This window comes from Scyliorhinus torazame, chromosome 10, assembly GCF_047496885.1.
Source record: "Scyliorhinus torazame isolate Kashiwa2021f chromosome 10, sScyTor2.1, whole genome shotgun sequence".
NCBI classification, from domain to species: Eukaryota; Metazoa; Chordata; class Chondrichthyes; order Carcharhiniformes; family Scyliorhinidae; genus Scyliorhinus; species Scyliorhinus torazame.
Window position 1 is genome coordinate 72,377,550 of NC_092716.1, and position 18,584 is coordinate 72,396,133.

The 18,584-nt window shown below is 45.2% G+C and overlaps 1 protein-coding gene across 7 annotated transcripts in view; it reads left to right on the forward strand.

The window, feature by feature from the left end:
• The first annotated feature begins 256 nt into the window (after positions 1-256).
• chd9 (chromodomain helicase DNA binding protein 9) overlaps positions 257-18,584 on the forward strand; it is a 306,991-nt gene continuing 288,663 nt past the window's right edge. For all 7 annotated transcript variants that reach the window (XM_072518240.1, XM_072518239.1, XM_072518242.1 and 4 more), the window contains exon 1: positions 257-498. The gene's annotated coding sequence lies outside the window, so the exon portion shown is untranslated. The remainder of the gene's footprint in view (positions 499-18,584) is intronic.

The following is an 18,584-nucleotide window of genomic DNA, read 5'->3' on the forward strand; positions in this document are numbered from 1 at the left end:
ACCAACGCTGCCATTCCGCCCTCGGCCACTGGGGGCCGCTTCGCCAGCCTCTCCCTCCCCCCGCCCCGCGCGCTGGCTGCTCTCGGCCAATCCGAGGCGTCGGCTCATCTGGCCTGGGCTCGCCCTCCCGCCGCCGCCCGCCCCGCCGCTCCCTTTTTAGTAAAGCCGCCGCCGATTGGCCGGGCCGCGGGACGGCCATGATCGTCTCGAGCGGCTCCGCCGGGTTTTTTCCCCCAATTCCAGCCCGAATCCCCGGGAGCTGGAGCGGCGGCGGCCCCCGCCGCGCCGTCCACCCAGGGCCAACCCAACAACCCTTTCTAATAAAGCAGCCGTGTCGGCGCTGACCCCGAAAGCCGCCAGTGTCCAATCAGAAAACAAAAAAGAAATATGCAAATGAAATGTATCACGTTAGTCGGAGCGCTGAGGTCGACTCCGTACTAAAACTTCGCAAATAATCATTCTTCATAAATACTTCCTTTAGAGCCGGCCTTTTCTCTGGTAAGTTCAGCTTGCAGCAGGCAAACCAAAAGGAAAAGAGGAGAGATCCCAAAAGCGGGGTGTTTTGTCTCCTTGTTTTTAACCCCCCCCCCCCCCCGTTTATTTTAAGTGTTGTTGGTATTGGGATTAATATCGGCAGTGGGTCACTCTGAGAGAGGTGAAAATGTAACTTCTTGCCTGGTGCCCCTAAACTGACAGACAGCCCTGTTTTGTTGGTGCGCTCTTTTAATCTCCCCTGTGTCGTCCGGGGGGGGGGGGGGGGGGGGGCAGATCCCCCTCAGCAGCCCCTCACCCCTCCCCCACCCCGAGTCAAGACTGGGCTGCTGGTAACGTTGCAAAAGGCCAATGGCGCAGCTCCTGTCTGCGCCTTGTTTTTTTGGAACGGCGACGGCCCCGACGCTGTGTGAGCGCCCGGGGTTCCTGCCAGCCCAGGGTTCCATCCGCGCGCCGGCGCCCGGGGTTCCTGCCAGCGCAGGGTTCCATCCGCGCGCCGGCGCCCGGGGTTCCTGCCAGCGCAGGGTTCCATCCGCGCGCCGGCGCCCGGGGTTCCTGCCAGCGCAGGGTTCCATCCGCGCGCCGGCGCCCGGGGTTCCTGCCAGCGCAGGGTTCCATCCGCGAGTAGCGACGTGGAAACACGTGCGTGGCCCCGGGCTGCAATGGCCAAGCCCAGCGGGGGAGCCAGCAGTGGCGAGAAGGAAGGAAAGGCAACTGGGGGCCGCTCGTTGTGCGGTCGTTTAAGGAGGGAGGGGAGTGAGTGAGTGAGCGGGTGGGTGGGAGGCAGGGAGGGAGGATGTGCTTGCTCTGACCGGATGAGTCATGGCTCCATTGTACAACAGCGCTCCACTGAGTCACTGTCGCGCCGCCAGCTGCTTATCCGCTCAAGGCCATAGAGGCATAGAATGGCCAGGACGTGAAAATGTTCCCAAGTGCTGCACCATTTGGATAATTATTTATCGCCAGAGCGCTACATTATAATTTCAATTCACTGAAAGAAATTTGTATTGCATACTTTAAAACACACAAGTTGTATTTGCTGCATCCATGATTTAAGCATTGTCTCCATTTGAGATCTGATTTCGATATGTTGATCATATATTTCCGCTAAACTTTGGTTTTGATGCTTATGTACATATTTAGGGCCCCGTGGCAATAAATCACAACGCTGTGGAGCGATGTGCCAGTGTTGAAGCCCGGCTTTATTTAATATTTTTTGCAATCTAGTGAGTTCCCATTGTGTGGATCATTTAATTATGACTAGTAGTGATTGGGAGGCTAAACTCTCTGAGGAGTGGATTAACTTTGACAGTGACAATTGAGCTACCTTACTTAATTTTCTGTAAATAGGGCTGTACCTGTTGGTTTTCCTCCTGCAGTACAGCAGTCACCATTGTAGTTTTCAGGCCTGATTTAGGTATGTCCTTTTATCAGGGTGTTGATTGTAATTTTGCAGGTACAGTAGGTTTTCTGGTGCTCTGGCCAATATTTATCCCCCTCCAACTGATAGCGCCAAAACATATTGTTCACTTATCTTATTCTATTACTTTGTGAGACCTTGTATATCTTTATTGCAGATCAAATATATTAGCTGATTATATATCATTAGTTGTGAAGCACGTTGGGGTTTTGTGGATGTGGGATATATATGACCAAGTTGAAATTAGACCCTTATTCAGTATACATGGAGCCAATTTTTCTTGTATCTTAATTTAAGTATAGTTACTTTTTATCTGGCTAATCCTTAATTCATTTTTTAAATGCCAGAAGTGGTATATAATATTTGTACATATGGTCATCCTATTATCTCTATGTTGATGCTCAATATAACATCTTACTTCTAAGTGTCTAAAACTACACATTTAGTTTCTAATATTGCAGTGCATTGTGAAATGTCGGGTATATCCTGACTGTTTTGGCATGTGGTTTATTGTGTATCTGCATCGTGCTACATAATGTGTGAAATGATTGTAATCCTGGTACTATTGGTTTGTTTTGGGATCTATCTTTATCGTCTCCTTCCCAAGCCCCAATAAAAAACTATGGAAATGTTGCTTTAATTGGGATTTGAGCAGCTCAATTTTCCTGTCTGTAAATATGGAACAGTGAGGAGTTTGTGGCGAGATTGAACGTTTTGCAACTTCCACTGTCCATTCCCAGCCAGAGGGAAATTAAAAAATAAGTTCACCTCATTTTTGGGACACCAGTTACTCACTTGAGTGCCTATTTTGGCAAGAGGTCATGTGAAGTAAACTGACCCTGTACCAAGTAAGACTTCCAAATGGCTCCTGTACAAAAGCACTGTTTCACTTTCTCCAATTTTGCTACGGATTTGGTTTGTTCCTGTTACCAAAATACTGTTCCCATATTTGAGGAACTTCTTTCAAACGCCTGATTAACATATTCCTAATGTTGCCCTCCGTCTCCGCTCTGTAATCTTCAACTTCTGCTCTGTCTTACTACTTGAAACTGACATAAAAGCAAAATACTGCGGATGCTGGAAATTTGAAATAAAGGCAGTGCTGGAAAAACTCATCAGATCTGGCAGCATCTGTGAAGGGAAAAAGTGAATGTTTGGAGTCCAATACTTAAAAAAAAAAAAAAAAAAAATCCTTTCTTAAGAGTTGCTGAACCAATGCGTGGAGTGGATGATGCCAGCCCCTAATCTATCTCCTTGCTCCAAAAAAGCAATTTAATTCATGGTTCTCAGACAAGGGACGTACCAGATCCAAGCTGACAAAAGAGGTATCACTAAGGAGAAGGATCTGGGGAAACTGAAAAGTCTGAAGGTGGATACATAACCTGGACCGGATGGACTACACCCCAGAGTTCTAAAAGAGATAGCTGAGGAGATTATGGAGGCATTGGTGGTGATCTTTCAGGAATCACTGGAGGCAGGGAGGGTCCCAGAGGACTGTCAAGTGGCTAATGTAACTTGTTTAAGAAGGGAGGGAGGACGATGATGGGAAATTATAGGCCGGTTAGCCTGACTTCGGTCATTGGTAAGATTTTAGAGTCCGTTATTAAAGATGAGATTGCGGCGTACTTGGAAGTGCATGATAAAATAGGACTGAGTCAGCACGGCTTCGTCAAGGGGAGGTCATGTCTGATAAATCTGTTAGAGTTCCTTGAAGAGGTGACAAAGAAATTAGACAAAGGAGAACCAGTGTATGTGATTTATTTAGATTTCCAGAAGGTCTTTGACAAGGTGCCGCATTGGAAACTGTGAGCCCATGGTGTTAAGGGTACGATCCTGGCAGGATAGAGGATTGGCTGACTGGCAGAAGGCAGAAAGTGGGGGATAAAGGGGTCTTTTTCAGAATGGCAGCCAGTGACGAGTAGTGTGCCTTGGGGGTCTGTGCTGGGACCACAACTTTTCACAATATACATTAATGATATGGAAGAAGGAACTGAAGGCACGTTTGCTAAGTTTGCAGATGATACAAAGATCTGCAGAGGGACGGGTAGTATTGAGGAAGCAAGGGGGCTGCAGAAGGACTTTGACAGGCTAGGAGAGTGGGCAAAGAAGTGGCAGGTGGGGTACAATGGGGAAAAGTGTGAGGTTATGCAGTTTGGAAGGAGGAATGGAGGCATAGAATATTTTCTAAATGGGTAAATGCTTAGGAAATCGGAAGCACAAAGGGACTTGGGAGTCCTTTGTTCAAAATTCTCTCAAGGCTAACAAGCAGGTTCTGTCGGCAGTTAGGAAGGCAAATGCAGGTTGGCATTGCTGAACTTCATTATTATTGGGCGGCGAATGTGGATAAGGTGCGGCAGTGGTGGGAAGGAGAAGGGGTAGAGTGGGTTAGGATGGAGGAGGAATCTTGTAAGGGGTCTGGTTGAGGGCTATGGTGACGGCAACGTTGCCAGTGGTTCAAAGGAGCCTGGTGGTGCAGTCCACAGTGAAGATATGGAATCAGCTGAGGAGGCATTTTAGGATGGAAGGGATGTCGGTGCGAATGCCGCTGTGCGAGAATCATGAGTTTGAGCCGAGGGGGGGATGGATAGTGTATACAGGAGGTGGAGGGAAGTGGGGCTGGTCAAGGTGAAGGATCTGTATTTGGAGGAAGGGTTCACCAGTCTGGAGGAGCTAAGGGAGAGGGTAGAGCTGCCGAGGGGGAGTGAGTTCAGGTATCTGCAGGTAAGGGACTTTGCGCGAAAGGTCTGGAGGGGGTTGCTGGGATGCAGCCTGCTGGAGTGACTGCTGCTCCCGGATGTGGAAGGGGAGGGAAGAATTGGGGATATATACAAGTGGCTGGGTGAGCGGGTGGTGAAGATCAAGGAGAAATGGAAAGTGGAGTTGGGAATGGTGATCAATTGGGGAGTATGGAGTGAGGCACTGCGAAGGGTAAACAGGATCTCCTCATGTACAAGGATGAGCCTGATACAGTTTAAGGTGGCACAGGGTGCATATGACTTGGGTGAGAATGCGTGGGTTCTTTCAGGGGGTAGCAGATGAGTGTGAGAGGTGTGGGCGGGGGCCAACGAATCACGCGCACATGCTTTGGGGTTGTGAAAAATTGGGAAGATTCTGGGCGGGAGTATTCGCAGTCTTAGCCAGGATAGTGGAGGAGGAGGTGGACCCGGACCCTTGGGTTCTCCGAGAAGCTGGAACTCATGGAGAGGAGGAAGGCCGATGTCATGGCCTTCGCCTCTCTGATTGCATGGCGACAAAATTTGCTGGAGTGGCAGTTAGCATCGCCACCGGGGGTAGCGGCTTGGTTGGGTAACCTATACGACTTCCTGCAATTAGAGAAGATAAAGTATGAGTTAAGGGGCTCTTCAGGGGGGTTTGAGGAAAGGTGGGGGATGTTTGACCGTGTTTGAAGGGCTTTTCGTTGGGGGGGGGGGGGGTGAAAAAGAGGAAAAATTTGTACAGACTGTATAGTTGATGGGAAGCTTGTGTGTTTGTTCGCTGTAATCTGTTTTGATACATGTTTGTAATAAAATACGTTTTTAAAAAAGAAGGAAGGCAAATGCAATGTTAGCTTTCATGTCGAGAGGGCAAGAATACAAGAGCAGGGATGCACTTCTGAGACTATATAAGGCTTTGGTCAGACCCTATTTGGAGTATTGTGAGCAGTTTTGGGTCTTGTATTTCAGGGTGAGCTGGCCTTGCAAAGGGTCCAGAGGAGGTTCACAAGAATGATCCCTGGAATGAAGAGCTTGTTGTATGAGGAATGGTTGAAGACTCTGTGTCTGTGCACATTGGAGTTTAGAAGGATGAGGGGGGATCTTCTTGAAACTTGCAGGATACTGTGAGGCCTGGATAGAGTTGACATGGAGAGGATGTTTCCACTTGTAGGAGAAACTAGAAGCAGAGGACACAATCTCAGACTAAGGGGACGATCCTTTAAAACAGAGATGAGGAATTTCTTCAGCCAGAGGGTGGTGAATCTGTGGAACTCTGTGCTGCAGAAGGCTGTGGAGGCCAAATCACTTGAGTGTCTTTAAGACAGGGATAGATAGGTTCTTGATTAACAAGGGGTCAGGGGTTTTGGGGAGAAGGCAGGAGAATGGGGATGAGGAAATTATCAGCCATGATTAAATGGCGGAACAGACTCGATGGGCCGAGTGGCCTAATTCTGCTCCTATGTCTGATGGTATAACACCTAATCTCATGCTTGATTGTTTTGAGTCTGATTATGACTGCTTCAGGTCACCATAAATTTCCTGTCTTCCACAGTTAAGTAATTTTAAAACCATCTTGCCATTGATTATTATCACTTTCTGATTCACCTGGTTTTTGTCTTCCCTCTCACCTTGGTGCTACATTTGGCTTTTCACCTCATTTTGTCAGCTTTTATATAAGAAGTGCTTGTATAAGTATTCTGCACGCATGGTTATCCTCAAAATTGTGACCGGTTAACCAGGGAATGTATAATGTTCCCTGCATAGTGATGTACATATTTGGTGTCTCCCATTGTGTTGTAAAGTAGAAATAATTTTGATGTGACACCAAGTTTCTTGGTAGTCAAGGTTGGATTAGGTGATGAGTGATTTTTGTTTCCCAACACACCACCTAAATTAATTGTCAGAATTGTTCTTTGTGCAGGTCTAGGAAATAGATAAAAAGAAAATACTGCGGATACTGGAAATCAGTTCTGTAGATGGATGTTGTCGACTCAAAACGTTAATTCTGTTTCTATTCATGGATGCTGCTGGACCTGCTAGGTTTTTCCAGCATTTTCTGTTTTTATCTGGGAAATAGATCTTGTGTCACAGAAGCAGGCTTGAGATTTCCATTGAACTTTTGAAAAATCCACACCAGCAGGGTGTGAATTCTGAAGAAGAAATTGAGTAGAGAGGGCTTATACAGTTCGCAAATGTTGCAAGCCTAGGTTAGGTTTTTTGACCAAAAGACTCCATGGTTTATTTTGAATTCACAATTCTTTGGGTATGACATCTGTGAAGTTAAATTTTGCGTGCCATGAAAGGGTTTTTTGATACATTTTAGTTTGGCAATTTAATATCTTCCGAGGGTGTTGAATTAGCATTTGTGACTTGGTCAATAAATCCAGTGAGCTTTTGGAGAAATATGTAATGTATATTTTGAAATGTTGGGCTGGTAGGGAATTATTTGGCAGCATTGATGGAAATCTGGACTATTATGCCAGGGATGGGTTTGATAGCACGGTGGAGGCTAAACCAAAGTTATTTTGGGGGATTTTGTACTGATGTTGATCTTCGCGACCTCGTTTTGAAGTTTTGTTCCCATTGACCAAATTCTCTCACCCGCTCAGATTTAGCAGATTGACAAATAAGTTCTTGTTCTCACCAGGATCACTGATTTCAGCATTAAAACTAGCTGCTAACTAATTGCATTCAGATTAATATAGTTAATGAAGTTAATATAGTAAGTCGGGCGGTTTTGTCTGTTGCCTTCATACATTTTTTTTCAAAACAGTACATTTTAAAATTCTTCTTTAGGATTCTTGCACGCTGAAAATTGTGATGTTGGGTTGTAAAGAATTTTATTTTTAGGGAAGAAAATAATCTGATAACTAAAAGGCTGCCCGTGGCATCAAAGAGCATTCATTGTGGGAAGCACAGTGGGTTAGCCCTGCTGCCCCACGGCGCCGAGGTCCCAGGTTCGATCCCGGCTCTGGGTCACTGTCCATGTGGAGTTTGCACACTCCCCGTGTTTGCGTGGGTTTCGCCCCCCACAACCCAAAAGATGTGCAGGCTAGGTGGATTGGCCACGCTAAATTGCCCCTTAATTGGAAAAAATGAATTGGGTACTCTAAATTTTTTTTAAAAAGAGCATTCATTGTGCAACAATTGGCTAGAATTGCCAGAAGATTAAGTTGCTTATTACGGAGAAGCAACAAAGCTATGCTCCAGGGAAGAGGGTACATGAGCATTTATTGCCTTTCAGTGCTTCCTACCAACTAGCCTTGAGGCAATAGAGATTCCCTTAGCATCGTTGGTTTGAAAATGTCCCATCTGAATGAGGTTTTGTTGGGAGATAATGTGATGGTGGTGCTTGTTTAAAATTTTGCCAAGCTAACATCATGATTTTAGCAGAGCACTAGTCTGAAGTCTAACTTTTTAATAGCACACTTCAAAAAGACATGCCACATAAGACTTGGAAGGCAGCAAACACCTTGAACTTCAGGGTCTGCACTCGCTGGGGGGGGGGGGGGTGTGCTGGGGGGGGGGGGGGGTGCTGGGGTGGGGGAGAGTGCTGGGGGGGGTGCTGGGGGAGGGAGTGCGGTGGGGGGGGGGGGGGGAGTTGGGAAAGTACCCTTTTGTCTTATCTGGATGATGACCTGGTGTGAGTTGTAGCCAGGACACTAGTACCATGATTCCACAGAAGTAAATGGAAGAGTTAATTTATTTTGAAAGCTGACGTTTTGGTGTCCAAACCAGACAGCATGCTTGAAAACCAGTTTATTGAACCTAGAAATGGTTGTAACTCTATTTTATCTGAATCCCCCCCCCCCAAACACATTAAACTCCCCCTCCCCTCCCTCAGCGGTCAACAGTTACTCTCTAAAATGAACAAATTTCAACCTATCTCTCACCCTTGCCCTTAGAGCAAATCTCACTTTCTCCACGGCCAAAAACTCCAGCAAGTCCCCCTACCATACTGAGGCACAGAGTGGGCTGAACTCCAACCCAACAAGACCCTCCTGTGAGAAATCAGCAAGGTGAAGACATCTGCCCCCCCAGCCCCCACAATTCCGGCTGATCCGACACCCTGAATATGGCTTCCAGGGGACCAAGCTCCACAACAACATGCAAAACCCCCGAAATTGTGCTGAAAACCACTCTCCAAAACCTTTCCAAAGTCGGGCAGGACCAAAACATATGTACATGGTTCACAGGGCCCCTCCCATATCGCTCACAGACCTCCTCGAACAGCCGGCTCTTCCTAGACTTTGTCAGGTGTGCTCTGTACACCACCTTCAGCTGTATCAGCCCCAGTCTCGCATATGAAGTCAAGGCATTCACTCTCTGCCGCACCTCACACCACATTCCCTCCTTCAGCACCGCCCCCAGCTATTCCTCCCACTTAGTCTTAACCCCCTCCATGGGCACCTTATCCTCCTCCAAAATCCGCCCATATCACACATGAAGTCAAGGCATTCACCCTCTGCCGCACCTCACGCCACAATCCCTCCTCCAGCACGTCCATCCAATGTGGTGCGTGATCCGAGATCACAATTGCCGAATACTCTGCCCTCTTAACACCAGCCTAACAGCACCTTCGCCACCACAAAAAAGTCGATCCTTGTGAACACATTGTGCACTGGGGGGGGAAAAAAATACTCCCGGTCCCTCGGGTATAAAACCCTCCACGGGTCACCCCCCTCCCCGATGGGGTCAGCGAGCGTGGCTGGGACCTGTCCACCCTCGGTTCCAGCATTGTGTTCCAGCCACCCCCCACCCCCAGTATCAACTCGCAGGTATCCAAATTCTGAATGGCAGCCAACGTTCTCTTCACAAACCCTGTGTCATCCCAATTGGAGCATATATGCTACCCAATGCCACCAACCTCCCCTAAAGCACTACAGTCATGTACATCCTTGTCCCCCTGATCCACCACCTTCTCTATCTGGAACCTGACCTGCTTATCCACCAAAATTGCTACACCCTGGGCTGTACCGTCAAACCCCAAATGAAACAGCTGGCTCACCCAACCCTTCCAGAGCCCCATCTAGTCCTTCACCCTCCGATGGGTCTTTTGCAGAATTCCCACATCAGCTTTTAAACTCTTCAAATGAGCAAAAACTCTCACTCTCTTCACTGACCCCCCCCCCCCAACCCCCTCATGTTCCACGTCACCATTCTGCCCGGGAACCCCCCCCCCCTTCAACCTGGCTGTCCTATCCACCGTCACCATTACCTCAGGCTCCGCACATCCGGCTGCCGCCCATCCTTTTGTTACTGTTGACCCCCCCTCTCTTCCACCCTCCCTTCCAGAATCCAATCATCCACTTCTTCGTGTAAACACCTGACCCAGTATTGATCCCCTCCCACGACCATTTACATCTCCCAAGCTGAGCCGGTTCCAATGACCCGGCCCCTCCCTCCACCACACTCCTGTTCACTAGCCAATCTTCGTTCGCTAGTGCGATGACCCCTGCCGGAGTCCCCCCTCCTTCCCGCCCCATCTTCAGTAACCTACCCCTCCTACCCAAAGCCCCACCTCCCCGAAACCACAAAAGAAAGAAGAACCGCACCCATAAAGAAAAACAAGAACACGTGTAAATAGCACCCCCCCCCCGCCGCATTGAGAGACGAATACAAAACCCCCAAGCCGAGGAACCCCACCCCCGCATTGAGAGACGAATACAAAACCCCCAAGCCGAGGAGAAAAACACATTCCCAGTCCCCACCAACAAAGTCCAATTCCCAAATCTTATTCGTCCCAGTCCTTCAGCCTTAACGAATGCCTCCACCTTGGGGCCGTCCATCCCCTCGGGCAGACCCGCTATCCTCAAATTTTGCCACCTCTACATGTTCTCCAGCTCCTTGGCTCTGAGCCCCTTATTGACATCCGTCACCCTCCGCAGCTCCTCGCCCATCGAGGTGAATTGGTCGCTGTGCTGAGACACTATCTCCTCCACCCCCTTCAACTTTTCTCCTTGCTCCCACATCTTTGCCAATGCCACCGTTATTGGGTCAATCGCCTCCACCCACTCTTTCAGCAAAGCCATCATCTTCCGGTGCACTTCCAAATGTTTGGCAAACAGCCCTTCAAATTCCACCGACGCTACCTCGGTCAGAGTTTCAACTGTGATGGGAGTAGCCCCATCCAACGACTCGGCACCTGCCATCTATCTTCCTGCTGGACTTACAGCAACACTTGTCGGCGGGCTTTCGCTCGATCCCTTCTTTCCAAGACCTTTCTTCTGGGACTTCAACATTCCCCCAACTCTTTATGACTTCCCACACCAGCTCATGCAGAAAGGCACAATTTTTAAAATGTGTTTGTGGGATGTGGTTGGAGCTGGCAATGCCAGCATTTGGTGTCCACCCCCAATATGAGCAAACAAAAAAAAAAAGACTATATCAATGAACAAAACTTGCCCTGTTTGGAAGTAGTGGCAATTTGTGATATTTGCAATGGAGTAGTGATCATTCTCTTTATCCCTCTCCCACCATCCTCTCTTCCCTGGCCCCACTGTTTTCCTTAGTTCCCCATCATGCAATGGAACAGAGTAAAATTAACCAATTTGTAGAACTTAATGGATCTCGAGATCCATTAAGGGAATCGGGAAAGTTCCAGGGGACTGTGGGTAATTTAAGATTTTCTTGTATCCTTTTTCACAAAGCCTCCCTCTCCTTTCTGAGGCGCTTGTTAAGCTCCCCGTCTGCATTTGTCGCATACTTTGCTAATCTATTCCAGAAAGTTTATAACTCTGAATGGGATTGATTCCAAGATTAGGCATCATCTAAGTGTTCCATCTCTGTCTATCATAAATACTCAACCGGTTGGTTAACATCTGGTCCATCCATCATTCTGAAACGTGCAGTCAGTTTGCCTCTTAAGCTTCTGCTTCTCTTGAGGAAAGCAACCCCACCAGTGGAGCCTATTGTGATAGCTGAGCTTCAAATACTGGGTATCAATTTGGTTGTCTCTTTCTGCACTTTCACCAGGGCTTCCTTATCTCCTGGCAACAATGGGAACCGAAGCTGGACAGATAATTAAAATATGATTGCAGCAAACCCTGGGGCAGTGGAAATATACTGTTCCTGATTTTAAAGGCTCTGAGTCTGCGGTTGGTTGTGTTCACGGCTGACCTCTGAGAAAGCCGCCCACAAAGACCGAGTGATCTCTGGTGATGTGAATTTACCTTTTCTGACCCCAATTTAAATCTGGCAGTAAATTGAGGGCCTCTCATCAAGAATGATGTCAGCTGCACAGGGTAAGCAGCTAGTCACATTGAAGAATTTTCACATAAACTGGGAAGTAAAGTTCATTGAGTTAAATGAAGATTGGGAAGTACCAATCAGAAGTTGAACTGCCATGTACTTAATACTGTTTATTAGATTAAACCAATAATGATGGAAAAAAATTACATTCCATCAGTATAATTATCCGGGTCGGAGAGGTTCTTTGGCTGTAGTTATCACTCATTTAGTGCACCACTCTACATATTTATACCTCATTAACCAAGACGTCACATTTTAGGAGGTGGGATAGACTGTTTAACAATGATAGCAGAAACAAAGTCAGAAAATACTGGACAATCTCAGAGGTCTGACAGCATCTGTAGAGAGAGAAGGGAGCTAATGTTTCGAGTCTGGATGATTCTTTGTCAAAGCTCCCTTTTCTCTTCACAGTAAGCTCTCCACAGGAGCTTTGGCAAAGAACCATCGAGACGCAAAACGTTAGCTCCCTTCTCTCCACAGATGCTGTCAGACCTCTGAGATTGTTCAGTATTTTCTGATTTTGTTTCAGATACCAGCATCCGCAGTCATTTGCTTTTACCTTTTGTGTTTAATAATCATATTGCATGTTTAAGGCACAGTTCTGGTCAGTTCCGTGATTGTTGAAGATTCCCATCTGTCGGGTCTTCAACACCCGCTGGGAGGAGCAGCAAATCACCGACAGCAACTTCTGGATTTCCACGTTCAGCTGTGTGCATGTGGATGTTAGAAGTTTCTATCCGATTCAAAGGGTAATGATGGTGAATGTTGACAGCTTTGCTGTTATTGCATCCACAAAGTCTGGGTCAGGTTGGACTGTCCTATCAAACCAATTCATTACACACAATGTGTGCTCAGGATTGTAATCCTGTGTGCTAAATTGAACAGTTGTAATAAATGCACATTACAATATTTTGTAGTTTGTTAACGCCCTACAAATGCTCTGACTCCTTCTACCTGTGACATAATCTTGGATACCTTGAATGGAAAGCTTTTCTTTTGAATTGAACCTGATCCTGTTTTCATTTACTAACACCTAGTACTTGGGCAATGTATACATTCTATTATTCTACCTTCGCTTTATAATTGTAACCTTTCATTGGTAATCCATCAATCTGTCTGATTGAGCAGCCGAAGAGGGGAAAACAGATTAGATTAAAGGTGGCAGACGCTTCTTTGCATTAGACTGTAATCACTGTACAGGTAGCGAGCCACTGTGTGTACTTCAAATCTAAATACCAAATTGTTGCAAAAAATTCTCTTTAGCAGCTGCAAGATTCTGCCCTTTTTTTCTCCAGAGTACTTGAAATAATCATCTGAAAACCTCCCTTTTTTTAAAAAGGCTATAAAACCTGAAATAAAATCAGTTTAATGCATTGATTATGTTTGTTCTGGTTAAATCCAGGACAGTATAACTTTACATTCCACGTGACTGAGAGCTGTAGAGAGAATGTACCTGAGCGTGCTTTCTTGCAGTCATCAAGGGTGGATGTGAATAATCATAAAGTATGCTTTTTGTGATTTTTGAGGATTATTTTTAGTCTGCAATGCACTGGCACTAAAACATTTTTTTTTAAACAAGTACAGTATTTTCATTGAGGTTGAAAGGATAATATGGGCTCTTGAGGATAAACATGGATATTGTAATTGAAAATAAGACAGTAGCAGACTTGCTAAATAGTTACTTTTGTAGATGTTTTCACAACGTTTTCAACCCTTCCAAAAGCCATTGATGCTAGATTAATTGGAACTTTAAAATCTCAGATTAACAGATTTTTGTCAGGCAAGGGTATTAAGCAATACTGAACCAAAATGGGAGAATGGAGTTGACCTGCAGATAACCATGATTTAATTGAATGGTAGAACAGGCTGGAGGGCCTGAATGACCTGCTCTTGTTCCAATGTCCCTATGGTTATCCAGTTTTCCAACATCGAGCTTGCTGTTAATGAGTTTCTCTTGCCATTCAAAGCTTCTGAAAGACAGCAAGTCAGAATTTTGTACAGTACCTTATTTTGCACTGGCTGCTGAATAATAGCCAAATTGTTCTGGTAAGTGGTGTAATTGGTAATAACAATGGCAATCAACTTGTAATTAGTTATTCTGTATTTCGGCAAGGAAGAACAAATAATAATAATCGCTTATTGTCACGAGTAAGCTTCAATGAATTTATAGTTACATTCCATCAGTATAAGTCGCCACATTCCGGCGCCTGTTCGGGGAGGCCGGTACGCGAATTGAACCCGCGCTGCTGCCTTGTTCTTCATTACAAGCCAGCTGTTTAGCCTATTGTGCTAAACCAGCCCCTGGACAATGCTTAACACTGCAATTCAGTTTAGTCTTAAATTGTAAAATTAAGGGAAGTTGTTGCAAGATGAACGGACATATCTCTTTCTTTGCCCTGCCAAGTACTCTGACATCAGTCTTTTTAAAAAAAAACTCATCGATATCTCTCTGTTTTTTTTAAATAATCTCTATTGTCACAAGTAGGCTTACATTAACACTGCAGTGAAGTTACCATGAAAAGCCCCTAGTCCCACATTCCGGTGCCTGTTCGGGTACACGGAGAGAGAATTCAGAATGTCCAAATTACCTAACAGCACGTCTTTCGGGACTTGTGGGAGGAAACTGGAGCACCCGGAGGAAACCCATGAATTCCTCTTGTGAACTGTTTTATGATGACAGATCTTTTATGTGTCCTTGCACCCTATGCATTGCAGCTCATTTGTATTAGCAAACAATTTATGCCGTATTGTTGTCTATGTGTCAAAATAAAAGTTTTTAAACAACAAAAGGTTTGAATGCAAAGGTTTAAAATCAGCAAATTAATTATTTTACGATGAACTAAATGTAGCCAAATTATGTTGCTGTAGCATATCTAGAAATTCCTTCTCCAATGCATTGTGGGTGCGAGTTGATTGAAATTTAATATCAAAACAGATCAATATTTTTTAAAAGGTGTCAAATGATAAAGGTGAGTAAATAGACTTGATGTGCAGAGATCGACCATGGCCTAACTGAATGGTAGCGCAACCTTGAGCGGCTGAATGGCTTGCTTCTGCTCCTATTGTAAAATTCTGAGAAGATGGTTACGGAATGAGTGCCTTGAGTAGAGTGCAGATTTTCCTTTTCTTTCAGCATGCATTCTTTTCTCAGCATATAAACGGCAAAATTATTTTCCACATATTTTTGAATTTGAAAAATCGAGCCCTTTGAATGAAGCTTGTAGTACGTATAGTATTAAGTACGAATTGAATAAATTAAATACCTTCTCTCAAAATGCTGCATGTGAAATGAAATGAATGAAAATCGCTTATTGTCACAAGTAAGCTTCAAATGAAGTTACTGTGAAAAGCCCCTAGTCGCCACATTCCGGCACCTGTTCGGGGAGGCTGGTACGGGAATTGAACCGTGCTGCTGGCCTGCCTTGGTCTGCTTTAAAAGCCAGCGATTTAGCCCAGTGTGCTAAACAGCCCCTTCATGTGCCAATGATTGGAAGTAAATTTGCCAATGTGCCAATGATTGGAAGTAAATTTCTATTTAAGCTTCCTAAAGAATTGAAACCATGCCTGCTCAAAACAGTGGGTGATACATCCTTGCGTGAGCGAAGTGCATTTCAGAACTCAGTGGTTTTATCCATGTGATGCTGAGTACATATTGGGTAAGTGAATTATTTGGTCCCCAATCATTCCAATTTCTTTTTTTTTGTAAACCACTGCTGAATGTCACTTTATATTCCAAGGGTTTTGCAACAATGCATGATATCAAATAATCAAGGCTTTCCTCCTTGTACTTCTCTATCTAATGCTGTAGAAATGAATTACATGCAATCTACAACAACTGCTTGCAATTTTATAGCACCTTTATTGTAATGTGCCAAGAGGCGCATTTTAAAAAAACTTTAAAAAAATAAAAAAATTTAGAGTACCCAATTATTATTTTCTCCCAATTAAGGGGCAATTTAGCGTGGCCAATTCACCTAACCTGCACATCTTTGGGTTGTAGGGGTGAAACCCATGCAGACATGGGGAGAATGTGCAAACACCACACGGGCAGTGATCCAGGGCCGGGATCCAAACTCAAGGATACTGATCTGCATTACGCGGTATTAGGGCAGATGGTCAAAAGCTTGGTCAAGGAGTTGGCTTTAAGGAGCATCTTAAAGGAAGACGAGACCTTGTGAACCAATAGGCATGCAGAGGGAATTCCAAAGCCCTCAAAACTAGAGATTTTGAGGATATAACTAGTAGATTAGGTCAAGGAGAACCACTGGATGTGGAATGTTTTGAAGGTTTTTGATGAGGTCCGTCGTAAGAGGTTAGTAGACAAAAAGCACGTGGGATAGGCGATAATGTATTGGCACCGTATCAAGAGTTGATTGACAGACAGGGAACAAAGAGTGGGAATAAATGGATCCTTTTCTGAGTGGCATGCAGTGACTAGTTGGGTACTGCAGGGATCAGTGCTTGGGGCACCAGCTGTTCACGATATATATAAATGACCTAGATGAGGGAACCAAATGTAACACTTCCAAGTTTGCTGACTACACAAAAATGGGCAGAATTGTGAGGTGGAGGCAAGGAGGCTTCAAGGTGATTTCAAAAAGTTGATTGAGTGGGCAAACACATGGCAGATGCATTACAACCTGGCTAAAAGTGAAGTTATACTCTTCAGTGTGAAAAACAGAAGGGAAGACTATTATTTAAATAGTGATAATTTGGGAAGTGTGGATGTACAAAGGGATGTGGGTGTCCTTGTACACCAGTCAGTGAATGTGAAGAGGCAGGTGCAGCAAACAATTAGGAAGGCAAATGACAAGTTGGCCTTAATTGCAAGAGGATTTGTGTTCAGAAGTAGAGGATTTCTTACTGCAGTTACACAGGGTCTTGGTGAGACCACACCTGAAGTATTGTGCGCAGTTTTGGTCTCCCCACATAAGAACGGGTATATGTACCTTGGAGGGAGTGCAGTGGAGGTTCCCTAGGCTGATACTGGGGTTGGCAGGACTGTCCAATGAGGAGAGATTGCTTTGATTGGACCTGTATTCACTAGATTTTAGAAGGATGAGAGGAGATTTGATTGAAACATATAAAATTCTAACAGGGCTGGACAGACTAGATGCAGGGTGGATGTTTTCCCTGGTTGGGGAATTTCGAACCAGGGGACAGAGTCTCAGGATACTGGGTAGATCATTTAGGACTGAGATGCAGAAACATTTTTTTCACTCAAAGGGTAGTGAACTTGTGGAATTTTCTACCACTAAATGCTGTGGAGGCCAAGTCGCACTGTATTCAAGAAAAATATTATTTTAGATGTTTGTGGCGTCGAGGGATATGGCGAGAAAGCGAGAATACGGCGTTCATATAGAGGATCAGCATGATCATATTGAAAGTGGAGCAAGCTTGAAGGGCTGAATGGCCTACGCCTGCTCCTAGTTTCCTCAGCTGCTGAAGGCACCTGTGGTGGAGCAACTAAAAATCTGGGATGCTTGGCAAGAGTTGAGAATTAGATGAATGTGGTTATCTCTTGAGGGTAGTGGGGCTTGAGGAGATCATAGTAATATAGCAGCGGACAAGTATGTGGGACGACTTGAAAACAAGGGCTGAAAATTTTAAAATCAAGATGTTGCCTGACTGGGAACTAATGTAGCTTGGCAAATACCGAGTTTGTGTGCGAGTGGGGCTTGGTGCGAGTAAGGCCAAGAACAGCAGGACTTTGACTGACGCACAGTTATGGGGGCGGTAGAATATGGGAGTGGGCCAAGGAGTGTGAGAGTCATGTCCAGGGATGACCAAATCTATAGTACAGACATGGGCTGTTTGGCCCAACTGGTCTATAATGACATTTGTACCTCTGACAAGCCACCTCCCCGATCAAATTCCCTCTTGGTACCCCACTAATATGCCTCTAATCTATTGTCCTTGTATGCGATGCATTGAACTTCTTGTTATCTGTTTCAGCTGCATCGTGTGGCAGTAAGTTCCATATAGTCAGCACTCTGTTGAAATAAATTCCTCAAGTTCATCTGTTGATGCGTTCCTTCTATTTATGCTGTCTTGTTTTGTACTCACCCAGAATTGGAAACTGATGACCCATGTTCTAATTCAAAAATGCCTTGATAATTGTAAATGGCTCCGTTAAGACATTTGCTCAGTATTCTCCATTCCAGGGTAAGGAAATGATGGTTAGGTTTATAGCATACATTGATTAGGCCACAGAAAGTGTTGGCATGTTATTGAGCTATGGGAAGGGTATGGTGAAGATTTACCAGAACAATGCCAGGAATGTGGGTTCTTACGAAGAGGGGCTGAGAAAGGTCAATGCTTTTGCCACTGCAGCAAGACTGATCGAGAATTTATCAAAATTCCGAATGGTAATTGGTAACTATCCAACAAATTGATAATGAGGGACATAAAGTCCGGATTAGCCTAAAAGCGAACGACAAAATTAGACGTTTCTTTCGCACTGGGAGGCTTTTACTCAAGCTTTTTTTATTATGGCACAGAGGCAATGATGTTGGGAGGAAGGAAACTCCATGGATGTTTAAAACTGAAAGAAAATAAAAGGATGTCGGTAAAGAAAAGGATGATGGGGGCTGGGAAAGGAAATAAAATCAGAGTAACTGAAGCTAGCATAGGCACACTAGGCTGCTCCTAATTTCTGTGGCGATGAATTGGATATAAACTGTAGTAAGTATATGTACTGGTGTATT